The following is a 20,909-nucleotide window of genomic DNA, read 5'->3' on the forward strand; positions in this document are numbered from 1 at the left end:
GAATATCAAATGCCTGGCATAATCCCTAATACAGACTAGGATACTAAGTGAATAAGAAAAGTTTGGTGGCATGTCAAAATCAATGCACAAAAATCAGTTGCATTTCTATATACTAGCAATAAGACAGAAGAAAGTGAAATTAGGGAGTCAATCCCATTTACAATTGCACCAAAAATCATGAGATACCAAGGAATAAACGTAACCAAAGAGATAAAGGATTTGTACTCTGAAAACTAAAACATTCATGAGAGAAATTAAGAAGACACAAAGAAATGGAAAAGCATTCCATGCTCATGGGTTGGAGGAACAAATATTGTTAAAATGTCTATGCATCTCAGAACAAGCTATACACTCAGTGCAATCCCTATCAAAATACCATCAACATTTTTCACAGAGCTGGAGAAAATAATCCTAAAATTCATATGGAACCAGAAAAGACCCCAAATTACAAAGGAAAGTTGAAAACTGAAACTAAAGCTGGTGGCATCACAATTCTGGACTTCAAGCTCTATTTTAAAGCTGTAATCTTCAAGACAGTATGATACTGGCACAAAAACAGACACACAGATTGATGGAACAGAATAGAGAACCCAGGAATGGACCTTCAACTCTATGGTCAGCTAATCTATGGCAAAGCAGGAAAGAATGTCCAATGGAAATACAGTATTATTATATATATATAGTATTATATATATAATACTATATATAGTGGTATATTTTATATATAGTGGTATACATATATATAACAAATAACAATATAACAATATATTATATATATATATATATATATATATATATATATATATATATATATAAAACAAAAAATAAAGTGAATACCCTAAGGAGAGCAACTATATTTCTCTTCACCCTTCATTAAGATTCCACAAAATGACTCTAAGGCATCTGAGTGGGGTGAAAAAATCCATTAATGATTTGAGAATGAGAACTTTCCATTCACTTTTTTCATCAGATAAATTTCTAACAAGGATTCATTTTTTTTGAGTTATATAATAAAATATGTACCTTCTTTCAGTTCAACCTAATGACACTGTAACTTCATTTATTTATTTTTAAAAGTTTTATTTATTTATTTGACAGAGAGAGAGAGAGCAAAAGCAGAGGGAGCTATGGGCAGAGGGAGAAGCAGACTCCCTGCTGAGCAGAGAGCCTGACTTAGGACCCTGGGATCGTGACCTGAGTCAAAGGCATACACTTAACCAACTGAGCCACCCAGATGTCCCTATTTATTTATTTTAATTTAACAACACTAAAGTAGGGATTTAAAAATCAATGAATTTATATGTGCTGGGTGCTCATAAAAAATATATGAGAAGTACAAATAAAATCATAATTTCACTCAAAGGGAAACATTTATTTACACTAATGATTTCATACTTACGTCATAAAACAGACATTATTACCATCAATAATGAAACTAGGAAAGGGAAAGGAAGGTAGGAGGAATTAATGGCTAGTTTGTTTGAATGTTCTAATGTAAGAAATCAATGTTTTAGCCAGTTAATAATTGAAGTGTTAATAATTGAAATTGAGACAACCAGTATGACCTCATTATCTTAAGTAAGACAAAAAAGAATTTGAGTTGCTCTAGATTATTATGTGTAGATCAATCTAAGATAATTATTTTTCAATTAAATAGATTATTCATGAAAGTGTTATGATCATAGTTCTGAAATTTGGAATATGTAGAAGAAATCTTTCAAATCACTCATAACTTGCAATGCATTATTGCCTTTATGAACTTAACTTCAGATTATTTTCTCTTGCTAATTGTGCCAGAGACTCTAAGTTGTCTCCCAAACTTACTTTCTTACAAGAAGAAACCGCTTTCCACAACAGAGGCCAAAAAATACCAACAGTTTCTTTTCCCAGACTTCCTTGCAGCAAGGCTATGTGACCCAGTCCTGCCCAATGAGGGCTGAGGAGTAGTCTGATTAAGGAAATGCAGTTATGTCTTCTGGGAAGTATGTTAATTCTTGTTAAAATAGAGATACGTGAAGATTTGAGATGAGAAATGTTCCACTGTCTTATGATCACAAGATGATGGCCAAGAGAAAAATGACAGAGCACTGACATTGTTGCGCCAACACTGAGACAGTACACCTCTAATGAAGTACGTACTTCCTGAGCTGAGAAAAAGGAAGCACTGAGTTTATACCACTTTCATTCGGTTATTCTGTTACCCACTTGCCAAAAAACATTTATCTGTGCAACTATGATCACAGTATGTATAAAATTTTGTATCTTCTTTTTGTTGCATAATATTTCATTATCATTTTTTAAGTTGATACATTCTCCTCAAAACTATTACTTAATGGCCATATAATGTAACACTGTATGAATATATTATAATGAGAATTTCCACAAGACTCACAAATATTATAGTAAATGAAATCATATTAAGACTAATGCCTCCAGTTCCAGTATTTATGAACCCCCCACTGCTTACATGACACTCTGTTTTGTAAAGCAGGAGTCTATGAATGGGCTTCAGGTTTCAGAAAATCCCCTGTAATTATCAGCAGTATTTAGGGTATATTTTGTGCCTGTGTGTATTCTTTCTAGGGAGGCTGTCCATAGGTTTTAGACTCCCAATCTCAAAGGGAAATAATAAGGCTAACAGTTTAAAAGTGCACTGTTCTCTTATTATCCAAGAGAATCTCCTTACAAGATAATGGACTGTTTACAAAATTACAACAATATTGTGTGGAGGTTTAGAACATGTGTAAAAATGAAATGCATGGCAAAAGCACAAGACCAGGAGGAAGTACATAATTATGACGCTCATATACTATATATTAAGAGGTATAGTATCACTTGAAGTTACTCTTTGATTAAAGATGTTTACTGTAAATTCTAATACAATAACCAAACAAAGCAAAGACCACCAAGAACACAAGCATAAAAAACACTCTATAATATAAAAGAGAGCAGAAAAAGAAGAAAAGAGAAATGAACAATAGATGGGACAAGGAAAGCAAATAGCAAGATAATAGACTTAAATCTGATCATATCAATATTCAGATAAAATGGAAATAACCTGCTCACCTCAATTCAGTAACAGAAGCTGTTAGAGTGATTAAAAAGGAAGACCCACCAATATGCTGCCTATGAGAAATTTACTTTAAATATAAAGACATAAATAGATTAAAAATAAAAGCATGAGAAAAATTATACCACGTTAACATTAGTTTAAAAAAGGTAGAATTACTCTAATATCAAACAAAGTAGATTTCAGAGTAAAAACTGGTAATGAGGATTGTTATTCCATAATGACAAAATGGCAGTTCATCAAGAACACAAAACAATCCTAAACATTTATGCATTTAATACAGAGCTCCAAGATTCCTGGGGGCATGGGAAAACCAGTAGAACTGCAAGAAGACATAGATAAATCCATAATTAAGGACAGAGATTTAAATGCTATGGTTTCCATAATTGATAGAACAACTAGACAAAAAATCAGTCTGGATTTAGAAGACTTGAACAACTCCATCAACTGATTTGACCCGTTTGACATTTGTAGAACATTATATCCAACAATAGCAGAAAACACACTTTTTTTTTCAAGTACACGAGACATTTACCAAAATAAACCATAATAAGGATCATAAAACAAATTTCAATAAATTTAAAAGGATTTTATTCATACACAGTATATTTTCTAGTTACAATGGTCAGAGACAATTGTTAGCAGAAAGATCTTTTTAAAATCCCTAAAGACATAGAAACTAGTATGTTACTTCTAAATAACAAAGAAGAAAGCAAAAAGGAAATTGAGAGTATTTTGAATTAAATATAAAACACAACAGGCCAGAATTTGTGAGATTCTGCTAAAGCAGTAATTTATAGCACTAATGTTTGTTTATAGCACTAAACAACAAAGGCTAGAAAAGAAGAAAGGTCTCAAAGTAATAACTTCGCTTCCAGCTTAAGAAACGATGAAATTAAAACCAAAGGAAGCAAAAGAAAAAAAAAGATAAATAACAGAGCAGAAATCAATAGAATATAAAGTAGGAAAATAGTAGAGAAAATCACTGTAAACAAAAGATAGCCTTCTGACAGATCAGTAAAACTGGTAAACTTTTATCCAAATTGATCAGTGACAAAACAGAGATATCACAAATTACTGATAACGGGAATGAGAGAGATGACATTACTAAAGAATCTGTAGATATTTAAATGGTGAAAATAAATTATTATGAATATATTTATGCCAACTTATTAGACAACTTGAAGTAAACCAACCAATTCCTTAAAGGACACAACTACCAAAACTCATTCAAGAGGAAATATAAAACTAGAATAGCCTTATATCTATTAAAGAAACTTAAGTTGTAGTTAAAATACTTTACATAGAGAAAACTCCTGCTTCAGATGGTTTTACCCATGAAGTCTAACAAATATTTGAGGAAAAAATGTTGCCAATTCTAAATAAATCCATCTAGAACATTGAAGAGAACATAACACTTCCCAAAGTATTCTACAGTTGTGGCATTTTCCAGATTCTAAAATTGAAAAAAAAAAAACAAAACAAAACAAAAAAAAACTTTGTAAGAAGGATAAAATTATAGCCACTATCCCTTGTGCAAATAGATTTAGAGTCCTCAACAAAATATTAGCACATAAAATCCAGCAATATCTAAAAATGATAATGTATTCCAATGAGGTTTATCCCCGAAATGCATGGCAAATTGAAGTTGGCAGTGAACAATCTAGTGGGAAATATTAGTTTCACAATTAAGTTCATGATCAGGAATCACAAATCACAAATATGTGAAGCATCAGTGCCATGAAGGATGGGGCAATAAAGCCAACAACCTGAATTTACACCTGAAGAAACAGAATTAATAGAATAACTAAAACAGAATTTTTAAATAAGTAAAATACTATTCTCAGATTATTATAATATAAAAAAGGAGCACATAAAGAGAAACTACTTGATATTTTAAAAAACAAATTAGAAGCAAAAACTTTTGTATGTATATTTTATGTAAAATATTTTATATTTTAAGCAAATATTGCCAGAAAATAACAAATATTTTCCTGAACTCAAAAGCAGCTGTACTTAATCGATTTTCTCTCTTTTATTACTTCACTGCTTTTTCCTTTTTAAGACAACTTCAGCTTTGCAGATTAGGAAACGAAGAGGGGAAATTATGAGGATAGTAGAAGAAGTAATAGATATGAAGAACAAATCCAGCTATCTTAGCTTTAGTGAGAAAATTAAAACCAAGAGTAAATAATTTGTCCAAGGTCACATAGTCTCTCACCGGGAGCAAGTGTTGGGATTAAAAAAAGAGGGAGAGAGAAGAAAGAAAAGAAATGTAGTAGAGAACACCAGTTGATCTCCTTTCTAAACCATCCCAGACCAAGTTTCTGCAACTGTATGGGAACCATTTCTGTGATTCTTAACTTAGCTGAGTCTTACCTGAGGGAGAGGTTGTGATTTCCAGTTTAAAAAAAACTGCCCAGGGCAGCCCGGGTGGCTCAGTGGTTTAGCGCCGCCTTCAGCCCAGGGTGTGACCCTGGAGACCCAGGATCAAGTCCCACATCAGGCTCCCTGCATGGAGCCTGCTTCTCCCTCTGCCTGTGCCTCTGCCTTTATCTCTCTATCTCTCTTTCTCTCTCTCTCTGTGCCTCTTATGAATAAATAAATAAAATCTTTAAAAAAATAAAAATAAAATAAAAAAGATACTCTGATCTTTGCCAGGTGACAGCTAAAGTGGTTCATTGGTTCTCAGCTTTAAGTGCCATTTCTTTACATTCAGCAATAAGTTCCCTATCACTGCTCAGAATTTTTCCCAGTTCTGCCACACGTATTCTTACGGCCAACACCTTTCCAAGATGTATAATGTCATACACAGAAAATCTGAGGCAGTTAAAACATCATCAATGTTAAGCCTATCCATTAAGGATCCCTTTAATTCTTACTTTGCCTTTTCTCTTTGACAAATGATGATAAGAAATGATGTATTCAACACCATATTCATAATGAAGGCCTATGGCTTGCAATCAGACACCAGAGAAAAATCAGTTTATATTTGACAGCTTGGTGCCACTCCAGGGTCACAGATGATTATGAGGGTCAGAAGTAAGAGGCCAAAGCTATTTTCTAACTTAAGTCCAATTCTTTGTCTTTGTAAGACACAAGTGTCATTCTTTTCATATTTGCACTTCATAACTTGTATGTAACATATCTGCATGTAAAACCAAACAAAGATACCCCGTTTCCATTTTGTCTAATGTTTTATGGGGTTCTAAAATACTTCTGATACCATTTCTGACCAATCATAAACATTATTTTTCACTATAGTTCCAAATATATTTAGGAATTTGGGTTTTATTAAGCCTGGTCCATCGTTTTTACAAGCCATTAGGTAAAATCTCCAACTTCCTGCCCGTCTAAGCCTGGGAGGTAACAATGAGCAATGGCAGGAGTAAATACTGGTCCTGAGCTTCTTTACGAAACCTCGTAGTTCATATCAGTCTTTTGAGACAGTAAATCTGGGTCTTCCATTTGTATCCATATGATCTTGACCAAAACTTTAATTTGGTAAGCCAGGGTTCTGTAATTTGTGGAGTGGACATATTGATAATAGTACCTACTTTGGAGTCACTCTATAAGGATTAAGAAAATAATAATGTATATGTAACATTTAGCAAGGTTCCTGGCTCATAGAAGGGGCTTTATAAGTTTAGATGCTACATTATCACCATCATCATCACTAACTGCCCTACCCCCAAGGTGATCCTTCCAATAACAGGATTATGGAGTGTTTAGATATCTTCTTCTAGGCAGCCATTAAAAGCATTCTGCAAAAAGGTGTGCTCCTCTCTGTCTGCTTGACAGCCTCAGGGACTCAGCTATTATTGCATGACAGTTGCTGACGACACTGGGCCTCATGACTTTGCCAACTGCCACAGTTGGAGCCTGCCAGCGGCACTCAGGTTACCATCGAGCTGTTGCCAACACCACTCACATTTATTTTGGCAGATCTCCTCCACGTCTCCACCAGTGTTCTCACTAAACTGCTTTCAGAAAAGTCTAGCTCTCCTGGTTTTTAAACAATGTTATAGTCCTCTTAGAGTCTCCCTTTCTCTACTTCCCATAACAATGAGAAATGAGAAAACATCTTTTTTAAGCACATTGCTCAGAATCTAGCAAAGGAGATGGACGTATTAACAACTGGCTATAAAACAGTGTGATAAGTTTCATTTGTTATAATCTTGTCTGCTCTTCTTTTCCCTCTTGTGTGATGTTTATGTTTCTGTCTTTCCAGTTCCTCTGTCACAATCGTAGGCCAGATCATGGGCTTAATTGTCTAATTCGCCTTCCTATCTCTAGATTCTCTCTCCTCCTTTTCATTCAACATGTTAGATTAATCTTTCCAATGGACTACTTTAATCAAGAGTTCTTCTACCAGTTGCTAAGAAAAGAGGACTTGAAGAAACCAAGAAATTGGACTCCAAGGTTTTTTTAAAGTAGTAGATATGATTAAACACCCACTGGCATTGAGAGAGTGCATTTCTTACTATCCCACCCTTACCTTTTTTTTTTGGGGGGAAATTTACAAAAGTGTTAAAAAGATGGACTTCTCCATCTGCTAAATGGCGCTCCACAACTATCCTCCAGACCAGCTGGCTCATCAGGATGGACTGCTCACTGACCAATTAAAATGTAGGCTAGTGGGCAAACTCCTCAAGTCTCTGACAGTTGAAATTCGAAAGTTTCTCTCTTTAGAAAGCCCCTTCCTCCAAACACAGAGCCCAAGACCTTCCTATTTCCAATTGTGCTGCTTATCAAACTATTGTCTCTTGGCTCTAAACCCACTATTCTATGCTGGGCTTTGTGATGCAAGTGCTCAGACTCCACAAAGAACATTTCTACATTTCCCCACCATGGTGAAAGCTCCTGGGCTCTGCCTTTAGGGGACACGGAGGGGATTCTGCTAGGTTATTTCAGGAAAAAGAGCCTTGCTGTCTTCTGTTTTGCTTCTTATTCCTCTGACTGTCATCCTAGCAGTTATCTTTCTGAACAGCAGGGATTCCTTCCTGTAGAAGCAGCTGAATCTGCTTTGTACATTTTCACATACTTGCAAAACCAGATTCATCATGGCCCCTCTCCTCCACCATGAAAAACAATAGCAGCAGTATGATACCTCTTTTTCAGACTTTGGATTTCAGGATCATGGGGATGCTCTTTTGTAGTCTGAGTCTCAGCTCTGTGGAACCCTTCTTCTAAATTTTAACGATTGAAACCACTTCCCTTCTTCTCCTTTAGCAACTCATCCTGCAGTTGCTAACTCAATGACCCCCTAGAGTTCTCTATTAGCTTATAGATTATCTAGTTAATGAGTTTCTACTGAGTTAGCAATTCTTTATATTAAATTTCTCTGTTCAGATAACTGGTAGAGTTTCTGTTGCCTGACTGGAGTCTGACTGGTATACCATAATTACTCTATGAGTCAGATTATCCTTTTTTGCCTTCTCCCAATTTCTCCAGAAAATGTAGAGGTGAGTATATTTAAGGTAGAAGCAGAAATGGCCAGGGGCATAGCATATTCAGGAGTGCCTCAACTATACACCCACCCAAGGACAACTTTTTGTTAGGTGGCGGTGAGACTTAGGGAGACTACATGTATTTATTATTGTCCCTCTGCCTATAAATTTCACCAGTGAACCTACTTTATACCTATACCATGTTTCATTTGTGGAGTCCGTTCCATCTCTGGCCTAACAGAAGTAGGTACGGTATAGGAATCATAGAAGATATCCAGAAAATGTTTAAAGAATGAGTAAATTAAAATCCATTCGTTGTTTTAAGGAGAAAAAATTAAGATGTTAAATTGCTCAGAAGTGTTTCAGACAAACAATGCAAGTTTCTGTTGCTATACCAGCTCCTTCTGAGAATCTTGATAAGATCAGCCCCAAACGAAGGGACACCTTCCAATAGGCTCTGCACATGTAAGTCAATGTGTTATCAAAGTGTTTTTTCCTCAGCCTCAAATATACCCTTTGACACTCAAGAACACTCTGCTTTTCTGCCTTTCTCTGCTCTTTTCCTCTTCTTTTTTTCTGCATCAGGGTTGGTATCAGCACCAGGAGTCCTGCTCCTGTCTCTGCAGGGTACTTCCTCCAAGCTCCTGAGCTACCAATCCCCCCAGGCAATATCTCCTCAGCACTAGTATTTTGGTTCCCTGCTCTGCAAGTCCCTTCCTCCAAGTTTTTAGATCAGTAAACCTAGTCTCATTTCATTTTGTTTGAAAAACCACATTTCTTCTTTGCCAGCTGGTTCCCTGTTAGGTTCTTTCAGCAGAGGCTACTTCAGAGAAACTAGAAACCAGAATGACAAGAGAAGACATTTCCTTATTCCTGTTTGCTTATTCCTAGGAGTCCACATCTCCACAACAAGAGTTCTTCACCCTGCTAGTGGCTGCTGGTTCTCATCTCTCTCACATTCCCTGAAATAGACTCATGTAATCCCGCTGAAATACTAGCATCAGTTGGCAGGCACCCTTCCTTAGAAGTCTGAATTCCAATTCCTTGGGCAACTTCTTTTACGATCTTAAGATACCAGCACCAGCTAGATGACCCTCCCTCTTTAGAGGTCTGAGTTTTAGCTCTGTAGGATCTTTCTTCCATGTTGCTGAGGAACCATCACCAGTTAAGTAACCCACCCTGCTCAAAAGTCCTGCTTCTACCTCTGCAGGGTACTTCCTCCAAGCTCCTGAGCTACCAATCCAGCCAGGCAATATCTCCTCAGCATTTTGAGTCCCAGCTCTTTGGGGTCCCTTCCCTGAGTTTTATGATTCTAATAACTCAACCTCTGTATGTCTGATAACTCAACCATATCTCCCTTCTGTATTTTCCATCCTCCAATCCTGATTAGCCAACATTCTACATTAATATTTCTTTGTTAAATGAACTATGCTAAATAATTTGTTTTTCCACATGGATACTGACTGATATAGTCACAAATAATGCCACCATTATTGTGACAGCTAACTGGCCAGAGGACGAATAGTGGTCCCAAGAACTCAGGCTACAAAGCCAGATTGCCTGTCTCCATATCCGAAGTATAACCCTTGCTAGCTGTGTCAGATTGAGCACGTTACTTAAGCTCTCTGTCCTTTTCTTAATTTATTTTAATAGGATAATAATAGCACCTTCATGAAGTTGTGAGAATTAAATGAACTGATACATGTAAAATACTTAGAATAATGATTATCAATAAGTATTAGATATTATGTTACAAAGAAGGAAAAACAATTTTCCTTCTATCCTAGGTTCTTGGCTGAGATGCCCCTGTAATAAAGGATGGAATAACAGGAAAAAAAAATAGAAGTTTAATAACCTTATACCTCCTGTGTACGTGGAAGATACCAAGAGAATGGGTATCTCCCAAATGGTCCGACCTACCACCTTAAGCTAAAGACAAAAGATCCTGGGGATGAGAGAGGAAGGCCAGTTATGGGAAATTACCAGAATAGGCACAGTAAACAAGGGTAAAGTTATGTAGATTTAAATTCTTGCCTTCCCACTGAGAAGAATTTCTAGAGATTTGGTCATGCTTCTCTTCTTAATCCAGAGAGAGAGACATCTTTACAGATGGATATTTCCCTTATCAATGTAAATGTCTTACAAAAGAGTAGCTTCTGATGGTTTTCTAAGCTTCTCTAGGGACTGCTGTTTTTAAAAAATAACCAGCTCAAAATAATCCTTATGCCAAAGAGACATATTTTGGGGTGGTATATTCTGCTCCTCTTTCATATATCATTCAAATATTTCTTTGTAAAAAAAATGAGTTTTAATAAAGATCACTTAATGAGTACCAGTGTATATGAAAGAAGGAGAATGAGCGAACAGGAGAAACAAAGTTGGTAAATACTGTAGTGAGTGCTGGGTGTACAGATTGCTCTCAGACCACTAGACCCATAGCATCCTGAATGAAAAGGAAATCTGCTACCCACCCTCATGTCTCTGCGTTTTCCCGTCATATCTGCAAAGGACTTATAACCAATTATACTGCACATGCTAACTGCTAGAATAGAAAAATGCAGAGACTTATAGCGTCACAGAAGAAAGGCTGGAGAATATTCCCTGGAGTGATGGTGTAGACAGGGAAACTCAATAAAGAAAGGGGGAAGAGCAAAAATGCAAAGTGAGAGCTCAAGAGAGCACAGTATTTTAGATAAGTGAAAACAGTTATCCTGCACCACAGGATATGTGTGGGATGTGAGAGAAAATAAAGCTGGAGATGTAGACAGATGCCAGACTACCCAGAGTCATGGTTACAAAGCTAAGGAGATTGAAAACTGTGGGGAGTCCTCAATTTAGTCCCTTTCCCATTATCATGGTAAGACTGAGACAGTGTTTACATGGTTACTACACCGTTTCCTTTTCCTCTTGTACACACAGGAAACTACATTTCCCAGCTTTCCCCTTTCCAAGTAGATGTGACTGGTGGGGTTCAGGCCAGTGGAATATAGGCAGAAGTAGTAAACACTACAGGTGACCCTTGAACAGCTATGGGTTTGAAATCTGAGGTTCTACTTACACATGGATTTTTTTCAATAACGATATGTACAGTACTGTAATCTATTTTCCTTATGATTTATTAAATAGCCTTTTCTTTAGCTTTCTTTATTATAAGGATATAGTATATGATATATATAATGTACAAAATGCATGTTAGTCAAGGATTTATTATTATTTACAAGGATTCTGGTCAATTAGTAGTTAAGTTTTGGGGGAGTCAAAAGTTCTATGTGGATTTTTGGCTGCATGGGGATCAGTGCCCCTGACCCCTCCATTGCTCAAAAGTCAATTATAGATAAAAACGCAGTGGTTACTGCTGGGCGGGGGCAGGAAAATCTCTTCACTCCCTGTTCCAGGAAAAATTCAACCGCAGCTGAGTGTGAAGAAGGTAGAAAATCTGAATCCTCTCCAGCCACCCTCCACTGATCCTAGGAAAAACCACCTTTTGCTGGTCGGGAAGCAGGAAATAAATTTATGACCGTGATCCTGCACCAATACAAAGAAGAAATCTAAGGCTGCTGGGAAATTTATGCTGTTCAATGCCCTCCTGATGGAATACAGGTAGGCTGTCACAGGTAAGAAGGAAATCTGCCTGGTATCTAGAACCTATGCCATGTGGAGGATGCTATCGCCTGAATGTTTGTGTCTCCTCAAAATTCCTATGCTGAAATCCTCATCCCCAGGGTGAGAGAATTTGGAGGTGGGGCCTATGGGAAATGGTTAGATCATGACAGTAGCGCCGTCATGAATGGAACTAGCACCCACATAGATGAGACCCCAGAGGGCTCCCTCGCCTACACCCCTGGATGAGGACACAGTGGAAAGACAGCCATCTGCGAATCAGGAAGCAATTCCTGACCAGACACTGAATCTGCCAGCACCTTGGTCTTGGGCTTCCTAGCCCCTGAACTGTGAGAGAGAAACATTTGTTTTTTTGTAAGTCACCCCTATAGCATTCTGTTATAGCTGACTAAGAAGAGTGGAGTTGCCTGACACGGGATGAGGAACTAGAACACTAAAGTAGCTCCACCCTTGAGGCTCCTCGGGACAGTCCTGTGTAACACTGACAGTGGAGGACAAGTCGAAACCACCCCTTCCTCCCTGGAGCCATACACGAGTGCTTGAGTAGCAAGCAACAACAGTCTCTATCTTTGGAGGGCAAGAGCACGGAGACACACAGGTGGCACAGGTGTGCAGGAAAATCCGACTATAGAGCAGGAACACAGCTAAACTTTTGGGCAGCCACAGCCCCTACACTAAACACAGGACATAGATGTCTACCATTGGAATAATCTGAAGCCTGTGCAACAAAACCCACATTGAATCAAGCCCACGTTAACCGCCTGATGAAAGGACAGAATGAACGGTTTCTGAACATAAAGGTTCTTTACCTTGGTTTCTACTATGTTCTTTTATACATAACTAGTCTGGGATTCAATTTTAAGAAGTGATACCCTCCAAAGCAGGAAAATATGAAACATTTCCAAGACATTAAGAAGTCAATAGACTCAGATGTGAGAACTCGCAGGGAAAAACTTTGAAGTGACTAAATTGTGATACAGTGGGGCTGCCCTGCTAATCCAAGACAATCTCCCCATTTGAAAATCCTTGATTTAATCAAAGTCCCTTTTGCCAAATAAAGTAACGTATTTACGGGTTCCAGCGATTAGGATGGAACCTCTTGGGGCAGGGGAGGGAGGCATTATTCTGACTAATACACCTAGGTTTCAAAATGTCAAGCAAATTATTTCTTTAATAATTTCGAATTACGATTTCCCATCTTTCTTCTTGTTTGCAGCTCACTCTCTCCTTTATTCTCTCTTTCCTTCCCTCCCTCTCTTCCTCTAAAATCGCTCTCTTTTTCTTCCTCTCCTCTAGTTCTTCTGCCCCTAGGCATCTGGTTTCTTTTTATGTGTAAGCTTCCCTACCCTCTCCTTCATGTCTTATTTTTAACTACATGAATTCTTTTAAATCACTGATCTCCTCACCTCTCTCTCACTCACATAAAATCCTTGACTGACTTCCTATTGCCTTCAAGATGAAGTTCCTTAGCAAAGTTCTTTTATCACCGACCCTTTCCCACCACGTTAGCCTCCTTTACTGGCCTTAATCACTCCTGTCCACGTGCACTTCATGTTGCAGCTAGTGGGATTCCTGAACGCACCACACTGCTTTGCATGTGGGTGTCTGCAATTTCTGTTTTTCTATGAGATTCACATCTCCTGGGCTATTCTTCAAAAGCCAGGGCTGACTTGACCTTTGACCAGGAGGCCCCTGGACTTCCTTACAGAGATAACCCTCTTTCCTGTGGTCATACCTCGTTTTATCATTTATGTGATATGTATAATCCTAAGTATTAATTTATGTATATTCTTATCATATGTATAATCCTAAATATTAATTTACTTATGTACATTTTCTTTTTTACCCTTTGAGCAACTAGAGATCAGGAACCATATTTGTTACCAGTGTGTGGCCAGAACCCAGCACAGGGCCTAACACTTCACAGCTGCTCAACAGATATCTGCATCTATCATTAACATTTTCTCAAGATCCATTTTTTTCACCATCTCTCAGTATTTGAAATTTAGCCCTTAGCAAGTATCTCAGTGTGATTCTCTGTCTCTAGTTTTAGAGAGTAAGATAATTCTCATATAATTAAGACTTCCTTAGAAAAAATATTTCCCTTGATGGTAAAATGAATTATCTTTACTCAGGAAAAATGTCCTATGATCTGGAAGCTGGAATTCTTGTAATAAGGGGACTGGATTGATTTATATATCCTGGATTCCAGTCTACTTCTCTTGGTTAGGTAAACTGGCAAACAGATCAGAAGTTTGTAGACCAAATGATACACACTTTTTGAGGGAAGTTATAACCAGTATTTATTTGTCTGTTCTTTACAATGTAATTTTCTCTGCTGTTTCCTGCTTAAGGTATTTCTGGAAAATGGGAGACACTTCTCATGAAATCAGAAAGCCATCCCAGTATCATCAAATGGGAAAATATAGATGGAGCCTATGAAAGATGATACGCAATATCATTCCAATATTTTATGGCAAGTGAAATGTGGATAAAATGAACACCAAGAACAGCATTGAATGGAGAATGAGTTCAGGACATGTAACAGAGGTAAGCAGAGAATGTGTTGTAAAGTGGAAAAGAAAAGTCCTATTCTGGTAAAAGATAAAGGTTTATAAAGCAAGCATTATAGCCCCTTAAAGCGCACAAACAAAAAAGAAAAGAATCGATAGAACTTTCTCAATATTTTCTTATACTGCTTCTTTCTTCCTGATTCATGTCCCAGTCACAGGTATATAGTAAAAAGAAAAAAAAAAAAAAAAACCTTTATTTTCCTTCCACTGCCCATTCAGACCCACTCTGTATGGTTATTTGCTCTGCTACTCAGACAAAATTGAGAGGAAATCCTGTGACTTTTTGGTCACTCTTAGGTAATAAAAAGTCCTCTGATCACCTCTTGTCACAAAAGGAAAGTCTCGTTTCAGCAATTAAAATGTCCAGTCTGTGTAAGATCAGACTTCATCTAAGTTAGAGCTTCTCCTCAGCCCCAGCTGGCCTGCTTTGGGTTGTTACCTGAAGGGAGGAAAGGGCCTTGTGGGTTCCTTGTCTATTTCCTGTGTTTCTTTGCAAGTCCTACATAGGTGGTCTAACTTTAGAATGTGGAATAGTTGGCAAATATTGTCTTGGGGCTTTAGCCAAAACAGAGTCAGAAATAGTTCAATTTTAACATCCTGTTGCATATCCTTGGTAGCACAACTAAAACACATGATTTTCATACAGCTTTCAACTCCATATACTGCAAGCTGAGACGGAGAATCCAGGGGCAGGCACTAGAATAATACAGTAGGCACGTTTATGTGCTTTCCAGGAAATACCTGACCACACATGTCACAATCAACTGTACTGTTTTCTAAACTTGACTGCCAGCTTACCCTGAATCACTGAAAGAAGACAGACCTCCGTAGGTTATGAGGTCTTAGTCTAGAGAGGCATTTTTATTTATGGTGTTTCTTAATATGTGTGTGTTTTACTAATTAAAGTGCACAAACTTTGTATTCTAGACCATAATGACTCTGCTTATTTTAGCATAAAAACTATTAGTTTCTTCTAACATTTTCTTAAAATTGTTTCACTAGGGATATACACCACATTTAACCCCTAATTCCAGTTAAATTCTAGCACAACGTCATATTCCCTAGTTTGATAATCATGAAATCTGTAGAAATTAATGGTACTCGGGACGTCTGGGTGGCTCAGTAGTTGAGTGTCTGCCTTCGGCTCAGGTCGAGATCCAGGGGTCCTGGGATTGAGTCCTGCATCAGGCTCCCCCGCAGGGAGCCTCCTTCTCCCTCTGCCTATGTCTCTGCTTCCCTCTCTGTGTCTCTCATGAATAAATAAATAAAATCTTTAAAAAAAATTAATGGTACTCATGTAATGCTAAAGGATGCTTTCAGCCTTAGGGTATCTTGTGCTTCCCCTTATTAATATTATTATTAATGACCATTCAAGCCTTCTTCAGCAGAAGACTGTAAATTTCAAATCAGAGATGAGCAAATATTTGTTGATAGTAAACATATTACCCAAATAAATACCTGGACCCTTTTACAGACATTGTTTTTTTTCCTTAACTTCTCCTCTTAACATATCGCATTACAGTCTTTCATTAGCGTCCAGTTTCCAGAAGCACTCAACTTAAAATAGAAATAAGAATATCTTTGGAAAGGGAAAGGAACCTTAGAAATATAACTTTTTTATTGGTTCAAAAGAAAATTGGTCCCACAAGAGAACCAAGCTAAAAGTAGTACTGAGTTGAGAGACAAATACATTTCATCCCAGTTGCCCTGCTACTCCTATTGTGGATTTATTTACCTGTCAGAGTTATCTATAGTTTTTCTACCTATAACTCCAACTATCATGGGAATGGGGGATTCCCTGCACAACTCTATAAGCTCAAAGCTGATACTCTGGTGAGACAGATATTCAAAGATAAGTAGAAATTATTCAGCTCTATTTCAGTTCAAAAAAAGCTAATTCCTATCATAGAAAGATAAACATCCCTGAAGAATTATTGGTGGCTAACACACTAGGAAGTGAATGGCTAGATGACCTGGCTGCAAAAGCAGAGCTAGAGTCTAGCTGGTTCTATGTTTAAAAAACAATAAGCCTCAAAATCCATGAGATAAAGCCAGGGACTAGTGATATTAGTAGTTTACCATAGTGAAAAGTGAATTCAAAGTCTATAACAATATTTTCAGTTTGAATCTCAAAACTTTCTGTACCAGGATCACAGGTGAGGATGGGGTTGACCAGCTTGTTAAAATGCAGATTTCTAGGCCTTACACTAGACCTACAGAATAAAAATTTGAGAGCTGAAATCTACCCCCCAGGAAATCCTTATTGATGTTGAAGCTTGAGAACCATTAGATTAGGATCTAATAGATGAATAACATAAAGAAGGGGAAATTATGAATCTGATAGTAAAGGAAACCATTAGTAAGAGTATGAAAGATAAATAAATAGTTCACAATTCTGAAATCTGAAAACCAAAAGCCTTTGCTTTATTTTTCTTTTGTTTTGTAATATATTTAGAGATAATCCCTGGCATGATCTAGATATATTTTTGGCATAAATTGACCTATATTTGTGAGATCATGTAGCCTCTATTTAGCCTACTTTGCATGCATGTAGAGAGAAAGAGAGAACACACTGGCTTGCCAGCTGGAGAGCCAGGGAGGGACACAGGGAGAAGGAGAAAGAAAATGTTAAGCAGGCTCCGCACTCGATCTCACAACCCTGGGATCATGACCTAAGCTGAAATCGAGAGCTGGACACTTACCCCAACTAAACTACCCAGGCACTAAGCTACTAAGCACTAAGGCAACTAAGCTACCCAGGATGCATCATATTCTGAATTCAGAAACACATTTGGCCCAAAGAGTTTCAGATAAGGGAATGGGTACCTCCAGTTATTCAAACACTTTTCAATTACAAGAAAATAATGCCACCAATATGATCCTGAACGTACAGCATTTTTTTTAAAAAGATTTTATTTATTTATTCATGAGAGACAGAGAGGGACAGAGACATAGGCAGAGGGAGAAGCAGGCTCCATGCCGGGAGCCCAATAAGGGACTCGATCCCGGGACTCCAGGATCATGCCCAGAGCTGAAGCCAGAGGCTCAGCCACTGACCCACTCAGGCATCCCGAACTTCCAGCAAGTATTAAAGGGAACATTTGTGAAACATCAAGGGGAGAAGGAGACATGAGGAGAGTCTTTGGGCTGCAGTGTAGTTCTGATACTTTTGAGCAGAGAATAGGAAGAAGGAGGAGGAAGAGGGGTGGGGTGTGCTCCAGACTGCAGAGGATCTCGGAGAAGTCTCAGTAAAGGCAATGTGGAGTCCCTGAACAAAATTTCCCACTAGAGGATTCTTGTATTGGGCAGAAATGTCCTGGTTGTGGTGCCCCTGCCATGCTTATTCATTGACTGGGAGTAGCCTGGGCACTAGCCTGGCCTCAACAAGAATGTCTAGTCAAATCTGAAGGTTCAACAGCTAGTATCACAGCAGGTGTTCTTGAAGAAAATCTGAGTGGTATACCTCAGTGGCCTCCATAATTCCTGACTTACTACTCGGAGCAAAGCAGCCCAGCAGCTGGGAGCTTTACTTAGGATTGGAATATTGCAGCAAAATATACTTTGCTGTCCAATAAACTTGTTTTATTGGGTCTTTTTATCCCAGCGTCTAACCATACTCCAACCAATACAATTCACATTTCTAATTGTCTTTCCCCATATATATTTGCCAGACTATTTGTCTTCATTTAGGATTTAGAAAATATGATCATTATAGGTAATTTTTTTTTTTTCCTTTTTTGGCCTGTCGTAGTCAGCCATGAGGAAAAAAGCTATCAGAGGAACCGTTGGGCTCTTGGTCATTTGGAGAAACCTTAAGACATTTGGCTCTCTGATCTAATTCACATGCTGCCGGGTCCATTGCTATTGAGGGAAGAGAGAGGTCAATACCTTCTCGGTTAATAATGACCACAGCCAAATGGCCCCATCCTTCATCCCGCTTGGACACTGTGGTCTCTGCCTGTGTATCTCCTGACAAGAACCTGAACTGAAAGAATCTACTTTTGGTTGTTACAAACCAAGATTAGTAAACAAAAGTAGACTTTATAAAGTTTGTTACTAACCAATATAGATCTTGGTTACATAGCCTCAGAACACAGGTTGGTCTTTTTCTTCATAGCCAGATAATGTGGAATTTTCCAGATAAGTCTGATGAGGTACTGATAAAGGCCATTGCTTGACAAGAATAAGAGAGGGATAAATTGGGTGCTGTGCTGACCTCTGTTGATAAGATACATAGAAAATCTGATATGTTTTAATCAGATCCTTTCACAAAATAAACATTTTTAGGGCCAACTTTTAATTTTATTTTTTAATAAACTATCTCATTAATGACGTTTAGGTTCAGCCCTATTTTCTTGTTTCTTTGCTGTTTCAAAATAGTGGTTGTGTCTCGAAAATCAAATATAAAAAAATTACTTAAGAACCGAAGTGTCTGTTCTCATCCTAGTTTTCATGGGGACTCTGGGGTTTTAGGCGTAAGAAAAGATGGGGAAAAAATGTTCACTAGTCGGTGCCCTTGCCTCAGAGTTCAATTCTAGTTGTTCTCAGAGATTTTTAGCATCGCACTCATTACTTATTTATATCTTCCCCCTTTTTTTCCACTTTGCAGATAATTGCTACTTAATTGATACTGCCTCTATGCAAACCTAGTCACAAGACACACTGCTAAATAGAGGAATCAATCTGCGTGTATGTTGTAGATTTCCTTAAAAGGTTGGCTGGAATAAGCAAAGTCATTAGCAGTTTATTTGCAACAGTGCACTTATGAAAAGCTCTGTGGAGAACACATCAACAGTCAGTATGTAACTGAGCAATTAACACAGGACTCCTGTACTTTGGGGTGTTAGCATGGGAGTAAACAGAAGCAGATGTGAAGTGTTTGTACTGTTAGCATGCACGGTCTGTTCTGACATATGCAAATACCACTCATGCTTACAGAACCTGCAACCCCTATTGTACCGTGACCTTACTGATGAAGCCCTATGACAGAAGTACTTCATTTGCACTGGGTGCTATTAATTATTAACAGGCCAATACCACCTTTCCCTGTTATTAGAGCTTTGCAGAAAGCCAGGTAATAAAGCATCACAAACAAGTTGATAACACTCTGGTTCCCAGCTTGCCTTGACTACTGCTCTCTTGCCAGAAGAGAAAAATAGAGAAAATAAAGAACAATTAAGGCCAGAGAGCGCAGAAAGGGTCTCAAAAGACTGACAGATGGGATCACCTCTGCAATTCAGGCATGAGTTTGAATAGTTTTCTCTATGGGACTCAGGTAAACCCTGATGATGATCCAGTGGCTTCTATGTGAAGGCAGGAGAATTCTGGTCTTGGGACAGGTTTGTACATAAGAACTTAATTTACCATTTTTCCCTTCCTTGACAGGGAGCTGGAAAATTGTTGCTGACTAGAACAATTAAAATTAGAGGGAAATGGCATGACTTTCTGTCCTTGCATCTTTAAAGGACATGTCAGAGGCCTCACCTTTCATATCACTTGCATTCTAGAAAAGAAAGCAACTTCTGTGGTGTAAAATGTAATTCCTTCCACCTCACTGTCAGTAAATGCTGAGATTTCTCATCGTTAAAGAAATAGGAAGTATTCCTAAAGTCATATATGCGTCTTAGAAATGGTAATACTTCATTACAAAAAAAACTGCAAAAAGATTATTCTAGAGCCTTGTTATTCTGTAAATGGGGATCCTATTCATGGGTTGTTTGACAAAAGACAACTGGTTGATAATAACTAGTTAGGATTTTTTTTTAATTCTCTAAATTACAACGTGATATACTTTTAGAAAAAAAAAAAACAATGTACTTTAGGATGATGAGGCGAAACTTACCCTCAACTCATTTTATAAGGAATTTTTTTGTGTGTGTGTGATCATGCATTGCTGGATATATTCATATATTCCAGATCTCTAATGTTTTCGGGTGACTGAGCTAGATGTAGTTTAGGTGTATGCCATTGGAATGAATTAATTTGAACCATTAGTACATTCTGCTGTAGATATACTAGCATTTACTCTGACCTTATACCAAAACTCTGGTTTTCCATCATCTTTTTGTGTAAGCATCTTACATGGAACCTGATTAAAGCTATTAAGGTAAGAGGTTGAAACAACATACCTTACAGTTATTAAACTGAAATCCTATCTCCTCTATAAAACTTAATCAACTAAATGAAATATGAGGC

General features: G+C 37.6%; 1 long non-coding RNA gene across 2 annotated transcripts in view; it reads left to right on the forward strand.

The window, feature by feature from the left end:
• The first annotated feature begins 9,325 nt into the window (after nt 1-9,325).
• Nucleotides 9,326-20,909, forward strand: part of LOC111098836 — a 34,615-nt gene continuing 23,031 nt past the window's right edge. Inside the window, exons 1-2 of one of the 2 annotated variants that reach the window (XR_005369746.1) lie at nt 9,326-12,134; nt 14,496-14,691. This is a non-coding gene — a long non-coding RNA (uncharacterized LOC111098836). The remainder of the gene's footprint in view (nt 12,135-14,495; nt 14,692-20,909) is intronic. The other variant, XR_005369745.1, reaches the window with a different exon arrangement.

Source organism: Canis lupus, chromosome 14 (assembly GCF_011100685.1).
Source record: "Canis lupus familiaris isolate Mischka breed German Shepherd chromosome 14, alternate assembly UU_Cfam_GSD_1.0, whole genome shotgun sequence".
NCBI classification, from domain to species: domain Eukaryota; kingdom Metazoa; phylum Chordata; class Mammalia; order Carnivora; family Canidae; genus Canis; species Canis lupus.